Below are 9,134 nucleotides of genomic sequence, written 5' to 3'. Positions count from 1 at the left end.
CAGTCCAGTCCAGTCCGGCCCAGTCCAGTCCAGTACAGTCCAGTCCAGTCCGGCCCAGTCCAGTCCAGTCCAGTCCAGTCCGGCCCAGTCCAGTCTAGTTCAGTCCAGTCCAGTCCGGCCCAGTCCAGTCCAGTGCAATCCGGCCCAGTCCAGTCCAGTGCAGTCCGGCCCAGTCCAGTCTAGTTCAGTCCAGTCCAGTCCGGCCCAGTCCAGTCTAGTTCAGTCCAGTCCAGTCCGGCCCAGTCCAGTCCAGTACAGTCCAGTCCAGTCCGGCCCAGTCCAGTCCAGTCCAGTCCGGCCCAGTCCAGTCCAGTACAGTGCAGTCCAGTCCGGCCCAGTCCAGTCACCATTACTTTAGGAGGTAGTTGTGTTTTTGGGTCAGATTACTGTCTATAGAAAACAGGAAACTAGTCGGTTAAAAATGAACTAGCATAGTTAGCTTCAGGTAAATGCTAGTTACCCAGCAGGTAGCATGGGTTTATTTAATAAAAATGTACTTAAATTCAATTAAACTTTACAGATTCGACACATCTTTAAGCTTCTGATGACAAGATGTTGACATTTACTAAAACAAAATGCTGCTTTTGGGTCGCAGAAATGTGATGGATCCAGGGTGCGCTACTCCTCCCGTCCACCAGGATGCAGCACTTCAGTCTCTCTTCTTCTCTTCTTCAGCAACCAGATGCGACACATGGAAGAGTTTTTCATTAATGAGGTGAATTTTGGCTCCAATAGGGAAGCAGGTGTGAAATCTTTCCTGCTTGTGGTTTTTTGACTTCCGTGTTTGAGTTTCTGATGTGCGCTGCTTGGCCAGCTATGTTAGCCACAGTGGTGCGCCAAGTGCCGTCCCATTGGGAAGGTGTCTCTGAAGCCACCTGAAAACCTGCCATCCATGTGGCGTTCAGCATGGTGGATCCTTCGCTTCCTTTCTCCCAGAATGCTCTCCGTTCATCATGGCGGTGAACGATCCGCGGTGGAGAGCAGCTGCGTTTTCTTCCATTGACCTGTGACGAAGCCAAAACTCCTCTCTGACCTGGAAACTGTTATATTTGATGAATAAACTCTACTGGCCAGAAATGTTTCAAGTTCATGGAGCAGGTAAACCAAGAGAGAAAAGTTACATTTCCAGCTTCTGTTTCAAAACATAAATTTATCTGCGAAAAACCGCTGGAAGAATCAGGGCGACAGTGTTGTTGGTACGACGGTGCGCTACGTTTCTGCAGCGGCACGGTGGACCAGAACCACGCAGCCGGCTCAGCTGATGCGTCTGGACCCTGAGACAGCCTTCAAACCTGCCACTTTTATGTTTCTTTCTGCACCAAACAAAATGTACACAACAAACTATGTTGTACGTTTTTTCTGATCATTACTGGTTTTACTGGTTTAGTGAGACTAATTAAAAACTGGTTTACAGTTTAAGTCAGTGACTGAAGTTGGGATGTAGACAGTGTCGCTGAATCGTCGTCATACATACGTGGTTTGAACCTGCCGTCGATCCCAGACGGTTACGGAATTCCATCTTTTGTTTTTATTGTTTTACGATTTTATTTACATTTAATGTCAATCTTTGCCTCATTTTTCAGACTCGTTCTGGCTTTGATTTGATAAAAATCATATAAATAAAATAAAAAACCTTTGTAGATTTGAAAAATTGGGACAGTTAAAAGAGTTTGGACACAACTTACCTGGAAAAAGGCAATTAAACTGCAAACCTCTTCCTGGAAGTGTCACCATGGCAACCAAGCAGGTTGGTGTGGAAAAGGCCTGAAATGAGCATGACTTCATTACACGCTGCAGTCCATAAAGCAGAAGCTTGTCGCTTTCAGTGACGCCACCAACACATAATGATAAGAGTCCAGGCCTGGGTTCGGGCTCATTACACGCTTCTCTGTGAGGAATGAAAGTCTGACACGGATGGAAAAAACACACAGCTGCATGGTGACAAGGTGGCAGAATCTAAGTATGAGTTTTGCATGAGTGTGTTTGCAGTTTCATTGCCTGGGTGACAGAATGGGGGCAGGTAGCTGTTAGTTCGACTCCTTCACACTCAGGTAGAGAACGGCGTTTTCACACAGCAGTAAACCTCACATCCTCGTCCTCATCACACACACACCATGATGACTAGCTGCCTTTTCATTACGCTTTCCACAAAGTAACGGCGATAGTATTTCCTGACATTTGCAGGTGTTTCTATTGAACAGTGTTTAGTGCATAAGCCGTAATTCTTGTAAAATCTCATTCAGGTGACGAGATTTAATGAGAATTGCGAGCTAGCCACGTAGCCTTATTTTGGGGTTTTCTACATGCTGTTGCTACGGCTTTCTCCCTCATTTCCTTTTCTACATCTCTGACATTGGCTGTTGTTTGTTCCACGGCGTGGCATCTTTACCGGAAGTAACTGGTCACGTGATCCCCGCGTCATGTCCGGGGACACTTGAACACGGAAAAAGTGTTCAATGGAAACGTCTTATGTTACGTCTTATCTGATGGTGCATGATTTCCATTGACAAACGGGAATGTTCTCCAGAGAGCATGACTTTATATTTCCTGCTCCTTTAAAGCTGTAAATAAAGTGATTTAATACACTTCTTGTACCATAAAGAAAACAAAACTTTGTAAAACTAAGTTTAGTTACCACATCAGCATCACATGGAAAACACAGAAGCAAGCCGTCCTGGTTGGGTCGAGGTATCACAGCAACATGGTTAGCTTCAGCTAAAAGATCAGAACTTGATTGGCTGTTGGGTCCATTTAAAGAAAGTAAGTTGGATCATGGATACATCAGAAACCTGCAGGACAGCGGCCCTCGAGGACCAACTTTGGGGACCTTCAACCCTTGTATCTGTTCACAGCACAGATCTTTCTATTCATTTTCTGAAGGAAACGGTCTATAAGGATGGAAGTTTTCATGTGTTCACTTGGTGCTTTTAAAGCTTCTGTCAGTTGAACATTGCAAAATGGAAGAGCGAGGGGGTCCTTGGTATCTGAGAAGAATTTCACTGCACTGGGAATCCCATCAGGGGCTGCAAGCTAAATGGAGCAGGAGCAAATCTGCACCATTTCCAGTTTCTAATGGGTTTCCACCAGGTGGTACATGGTCACCTGGACGATCTCCACGTGGCTCAATGCATGTAAACCTGCATGTAAGGTGGTTGTTTGTCTCATCGTCTGATACACATGGATGACTTGACTGTTCTGTGAAGCAACTCCTGAGTCATGGTGAGCGGTCAGACTGCCCTCCCCACCACCACCGGAGAACTGTGGGGGTTTTCTCCAGATTTCTCTACAGCCACCGGACAGTTTTAACTCAGAAAGCCAGAGTTGTACACCGACAGCCAACTACATGGGTTAAACTGTTTTCTTCTGAGTTTAATGTTGAACCTGTTGGTTCGGTTTAGAAACCAACCTTATAAAACACCAACGAAGAAGCAGCAGCAGTCCTCTGAAAGGCCAATAAAACATTCATTACCTGACAGGTGGTGAGGTCAATCCTTCATGTCACAGTTTCAACTTGCAGTCATTGTCTGCTGGAGCACATTGATGTAACTGGACGACATTTGAACCAAAAGGAAAAGATAAATAACGCCACACCTTTCCAACCTTCTCATATTCCCACAAAGGAGCGGAACGACTGATCGTAAAGCTGAGTGGTGGAAACCTTCAGACCTTATTATGGGATGGATAGGATGTAAGACAGGTAAGAGATCGCCAAGCAGATATCAGGTTTAACATCCGCTCCAGAGCTTACAGGTCCTACCCGGTTTGGGAAGATGGAGGTCTGGGGATCATTCTGATACCCTCATCTCTCCAGATCTCTTCCTAAAGTTTGAAATGTACACCTGATCCCAAAGCAGATGCTTTGTTCTCCACATCTTCTCTCCTCCCCATCATATCCCTTTTTGTTCCTTTCTGCTTGCCGTTCCTTGCTTGCTGCTTTCCTTCCTATCGCATCGCTGTGCATTAATTTTCCACGACACTACCATCACTGTTATTCTCCATTCACGTCCCACTTCAACATGTAATCAGTCTCACACACATTATCATCGCCCTCCTTATCTCTGGCACCGACATCATTGTCCATCAAACCAAATGGGAGCCACGCTGAGAATATCTGCAGTTAAATGACTCTTAACTAATATGCTCTTTGCTGCTCTCATTCATTCTTTTCCATCCTGGTTCTTCTCTCTTACACACACTCGTGTGTTTTATTTTAAATCTTCCTCCTGTGTTTTCCTAACAGGTTCTTCCTGCACTGCTCTGCCACATCCTGAAGTTATGACCTTGTAACTCACTTTCACATTATTTCACACATAGAAAGAGAGGTCCCATCTTATCTAGCTTCTCTAGATCTGCCCAGCTTCTCTAGACCTTATCTAGCTTCTCTAGATCTGCCCAGCTTCTCTAGACCTTATCTAGCTTCTCTAGATCTGCTCAGCTTCTCTAGACCTTATCTAGCTTCTCTAGATCTGCCCAGCTTCTCTAGACCTTATCTAGCTTCTCTAGATCTGCCCAGCTTCTCTAGACCTTATCTAGCTTCTCTAGATCTGCCCAGCTTCTCTAGACCTTACCTAGTTTCTCTAGATCTGCCCAGCTTCTCTAGACCTTATCTAGCTTCTCTAGATCTGCTCAGCTTCTCTAGACCTTATCTAGCTTCTCTAGATCTGCCCAGCTTCTCTAGACCTTATCTAGCTTCTCTAGATCTGCTCAGCTTCTCTAGACCTTATCTAGCTTCTCTAGATCTGCCCAGCTTCTCTAGACCTTATCTAGCTTCTCTAGATCTGCCCAGCTTCTCTAGACCTTATCTAGCTTCTCTAGATCTGCCCAGCTTCTCTAGACCTTATCTAGCTTCTCTAGATCTGCCCAGCTTCTCTAGACCTTATCTAGTTTCTCTAGATCTGCCCAGCTTCTCTAGACCTTATCTAGCTTCTCTAGATCTGCCCCGGCTTCTCTAGACCTTATCTAGCCTCTCTAGATCTGCCCAGCTTCTCTAGACCTTATCTAGCTTCTCTAGATCTGCCCAGCTTCTCTAGACCTTATTTAGCTTCTCTAGATCTGCCCAGCTTCTCTAGACCTTATCTAGCTTCTCTAGATCTGCCCAGCTTCTCTAGACCTTATCTAGCTTCTCTAGATCTGCCCAGCTTCTCTAGACCTTATCTAGCTTCTCTAGATCTGCCCAGCTTCTCTAGACCTTATCTAGCTTCTCTAGATCTGCCCAGCTTCTCTAGACCTTATCTAGCTTCTCTAGATCTGCCCAGCTTCTCTAGACCTTATCTAGCTTCTCTAGATCTGCCCAGCTTCTCTAGACCTTATCTAGCTTCTCTAGATCTGCCCCAGCTTCTCTAGACCTTATCTAGCTTCTCTAGATCTGCCCAGCTTCTCTAGACCTTATCTAGCTTCTCTAGATCTGCCCAGCTTCTCTAGACCTTATCTAGCTTCTCTAGATCTGCCCAGCTTCTCTAGACCTTATCTAGTTTCTCTAGATCTGCCCAGCTTCTCTAGACCTTATCTAGTTTCTCTAGATCTGCCCAGCTTCTCTAGACCTTATTTAGCTTCACTAGATCTGCCCAGCTTCTCTAGACCTTATCTAGTTTCTCTAGATCTGCCCAGCTTCTCTAGACCTTATCTAGCTTCTCTAGATCTGCCCAGCTTCTCTAGACCTTATCTAGCTTCTCTAGATCTGCCCAGCTTCTCTAGACCTTATCTAGCTTCTCTAGATCTGCCCAGCTTCTCTAGACCTTATCTAGCTTCTCTAGATCTGCCCAGCTTCTCTAGACCTTATCTAGCTTCTCTAGATCTGCCCAGCTTCTCTAGACCTTATCTAGCTTCTCTAGATCTGCCCAGCTTCTCTAGACCTTATCTAGCTTCTCTAGATCTGCCCAGCTTCTCTAGACCTTATCTAGCTTCTCTAGATCTGCCCAGCTTCTCTAGACCTTATCTAGCTTCTCTAGATCTGCCCAGCTTCTCTAGACCTTATCTAGCTTCTCTAGATCTGCCCAGCTTCTCTAGACCTTATCTAGCTTCTCTAGATCTGCCCAGCTTCTCTAGACCTTATCTAGCTTCTCTAGATCTGCCCAGCTTCTCTAGACCTTATCTAGCTTCTCTAGATCTGCCCAGCTTCTCTAGACCTTATCTAGCTTCTCTAGATCTGCCCAGCTTCTCTAGACCTTATCTAGCTTCTCTAGATCTGCCCAGCTTCTCTAGACCTTATCTAGCTTCTCTAGATCTGCCCAGGTTCTCTAGACCTTATCTAGCTTCTCTAGATCTGCCCAGCTTCTCTAGACCTTATCTAGCTTCTCTAGATCTGCCCAGCTTCTCTAGACCTTATCTAGCTTCTCTAGATCTGCCCAGCTTCTCTAGACCTTATCTAGCTTCTCTAGATCTGCCCAGCTTCTCTAGACCTTATCTAGCTTCTCTAGATCTGCCCAGCTTCTCTAGACCTTATCTAGTTTCTCTAGATCTGCCCAGCTTCTCTAGACCTTATCTAGCTTCTCTAGATCTGCCCAGCTTCTCTAGACCTTATCTAGCTTCTCTAGATCTGCCCAGCTTCTCTAGACCTTATCTAGCTTCTCTAGATCTGCCCAGCTTCTCTAGACCTTATCTAGCTTCTCTAGATCTGCCCAGCTTCTCTAGACCTTATCTAGCTTCTCTAGATCTGCCCAGCTTCTCTAGACCTTATCTAGCTTCTCTAGATCTGCCCAGCTTCTCTAGACCTTATCTAGCTTCTCTAGATCTGCCCAGCTGCCTCATCACTCTTCTTCTCTCTTTAGATCCTCCCTGGCTTTTCATACCACCTTCCGTTTATGTCCCATTTCCTTCCTATCTCTTCCCATCTCGTCTCTAACCCTTCCTCACTCCGTCCTGTCGTTCATCTCACCCTGAGCTCCATCCCTTCCTCATGCTCTCTCCTTTCTCCCATCCCTGCTTCCACATCTTTAAACCACTCTGAAATAGAGATCAAGATGTATTACGTACCATCCTCGCTCTCAATTTCCCTTCTCTGAAATAATCCTCTTTCTTTTATTTTTCCACTTTGTTTTCACCCGTCTCTTCCTGTTTCCCTGCCTGTCCGTCTGCTAACCTTGTATGTTTGCCTTAACATGCGTCTGATTTCACAAACACAGGTTAGGCCACATGATGCTAGTGTTCCCTGTCCACCGCTCCCACTGCTTCATCCGTCTGTCGCTCTGGTTTATTATCTCCTCGGCAACGGTCCCCATGGTGATAGCTTAGCTGTAAATTCAGGACATCCTTGAGAAGAGGTGATACCTTTTTAGAAGAAGGGAAACTGGCTTAGATAGCTGGAAGGAAGGCAGCAGGATGAAAGCAGAGACCAAAAGTCAAGCGGACAATGCTGTGAATACCATCCAGATGAAGAAAGGGCAGAAAACAAGAGGATGAAAGTAGACTAGAGAGAGGGGATATTGTAAAATCAGACAATGAATTTGAAGGACAAGCTATGAAGAGAACACATGACAAAAGCAGATAAGAATCAGCTCTTTCTGAATAACTCAAAGGTAGCATCAATAATGGTAGCAAATCTGAACTCAGAAGTTTAAGACTCAACAACTTTGTTATTGTCCTATTTAAAGTACAAGTATACGTTCTAAGTTTAGCAATTGACTTGGTTTTAATTCTGCATTACTCTGTAGCTGCTTTCCATTACAGTTTTTTTTTTTTTTTTTTTTTTTTGGCTAAAAAAAAGTTATATTTCTAAAATTTGAGATAAAATACAAATAGCATTTGTGGGTGTTTACATCGAATGGTGTATTATGGCTCATGCCATGCAGCCATTTAGCCATGTAGCCATGTAGCCATTTAGTCAGGTAGCCATGTAGCCATGTAGCCATTTAGTCAGGTAGCCATGTAGCCATGTAGCCATTTAGTCAGGTAGCCAGGTAGCCATATAGCCAGGTAGCCATATAGCCAGGTAGCCAGGTAGCCATATAGCCAGGTAGCCATATAGCCAGGTAGCCAGGTAGCCATATAGCCAGGTAGCCATGTAGCCATGTAGCCATTTAGTCAGGTAGCCAGTTAGCCATGTAGCCATTTTGTAAGAAAGCCATGTAGCCAGGTAGCCATATAGCCAGGTAGCCATATAGCCATGTAGCCATTTTGTAAGAAAGCCATGTAGCCAGGTAGCCATATAGCCAGGTAGCCATATAGCCATGTAGCCATTTTGTAAGAAAGCCATGTAGCCAGGTAGCCAGGTAGCCATGTAGGGGGAATAGAAACGATGGAAAAAGAATGACACAGGAACTGAAAGAAGCAGGAAAATTAAAAAAAAAAAAAAACAAACAAGCTACAAGCCAACACACACACTGAATACTCCTGCATGAAGCTACTTTCCTTCCAATAGTTGTAGAGACCAGGAGCGTGCTCGAGTGTTTGGCTCAAATCCCAGCTGCAGTGGGAGGGTTTTGTGTACTTTTCTTCCTCTTAGTGTCAAAATGTCATCCATATCTTTGTTTGGAGGCTAGATCTGCATGTGTGTGTGCTGCTGGCTCACATTTATCTGTGCAGAGACAATATCTTTGCAGGTTGCTGTGTAAGGACTAAACTTGTATCAGAGAGTTTCTGTGTTGTAGCAGCGCGGCACGGCATCAGCTTGTCCAGTTTCTCTCACACGATGATCTGCAGTAGCATGAAGGGATGGCCCGTTTCTAAAACTAGGCTGAAAGTACAGAGCAGAGGCAGGAAACTCTGTCGCTGCAGGGTTTAGATGTTTCCCTGCCCCAACAAACCTGATTCAAAGTAAAATATGAAAAACTACTGCTGTGCATCGTTTGGATGTTGATGACATAGTTATAAAGTCAGGCGTTGTGTTCATTAAAGCTCTTAAAATTTCTCCTAAGAACACTGTTAGAAGTTGTAAAAAAAAACTTTGTTAAAGCTGAACTTAAGTATCTTATCGAGTCTCAGACTATCAGGAAAGTGTCGCACTGAATCTTAGGGGTCTCAAAGCAGAGTTACGACAGTATGAGGTGCTGTTTTCTGTCTGCTGATCTGCCCAATCGCTGAAAAGAAGCATTTATCAAAGAATATGGAAGCATCTCAGCGAGACATGTCAGTGATTCTAAATGGACAATAATCAACAAAGTTATACAGAATATGAATTCATCAAAAATAAATGTTTT

The sequence above is a fragment of the Telmatherina bonti genome, assembly GCF_933228915.1.
Source record: "Telmatherina bonti genome assembly, chromosome: 12".
NCBI lineage: Eukaryota > Metazoa > Chordata > Actinopteri > Atheriniformes > Telmatherinidae > Telmatherina > Telmatherina bonti.
The sequence above is the reverse complement of the archived record's forward strand: the minus strand, read 5'-3'. Positions refer to the sequence as shown.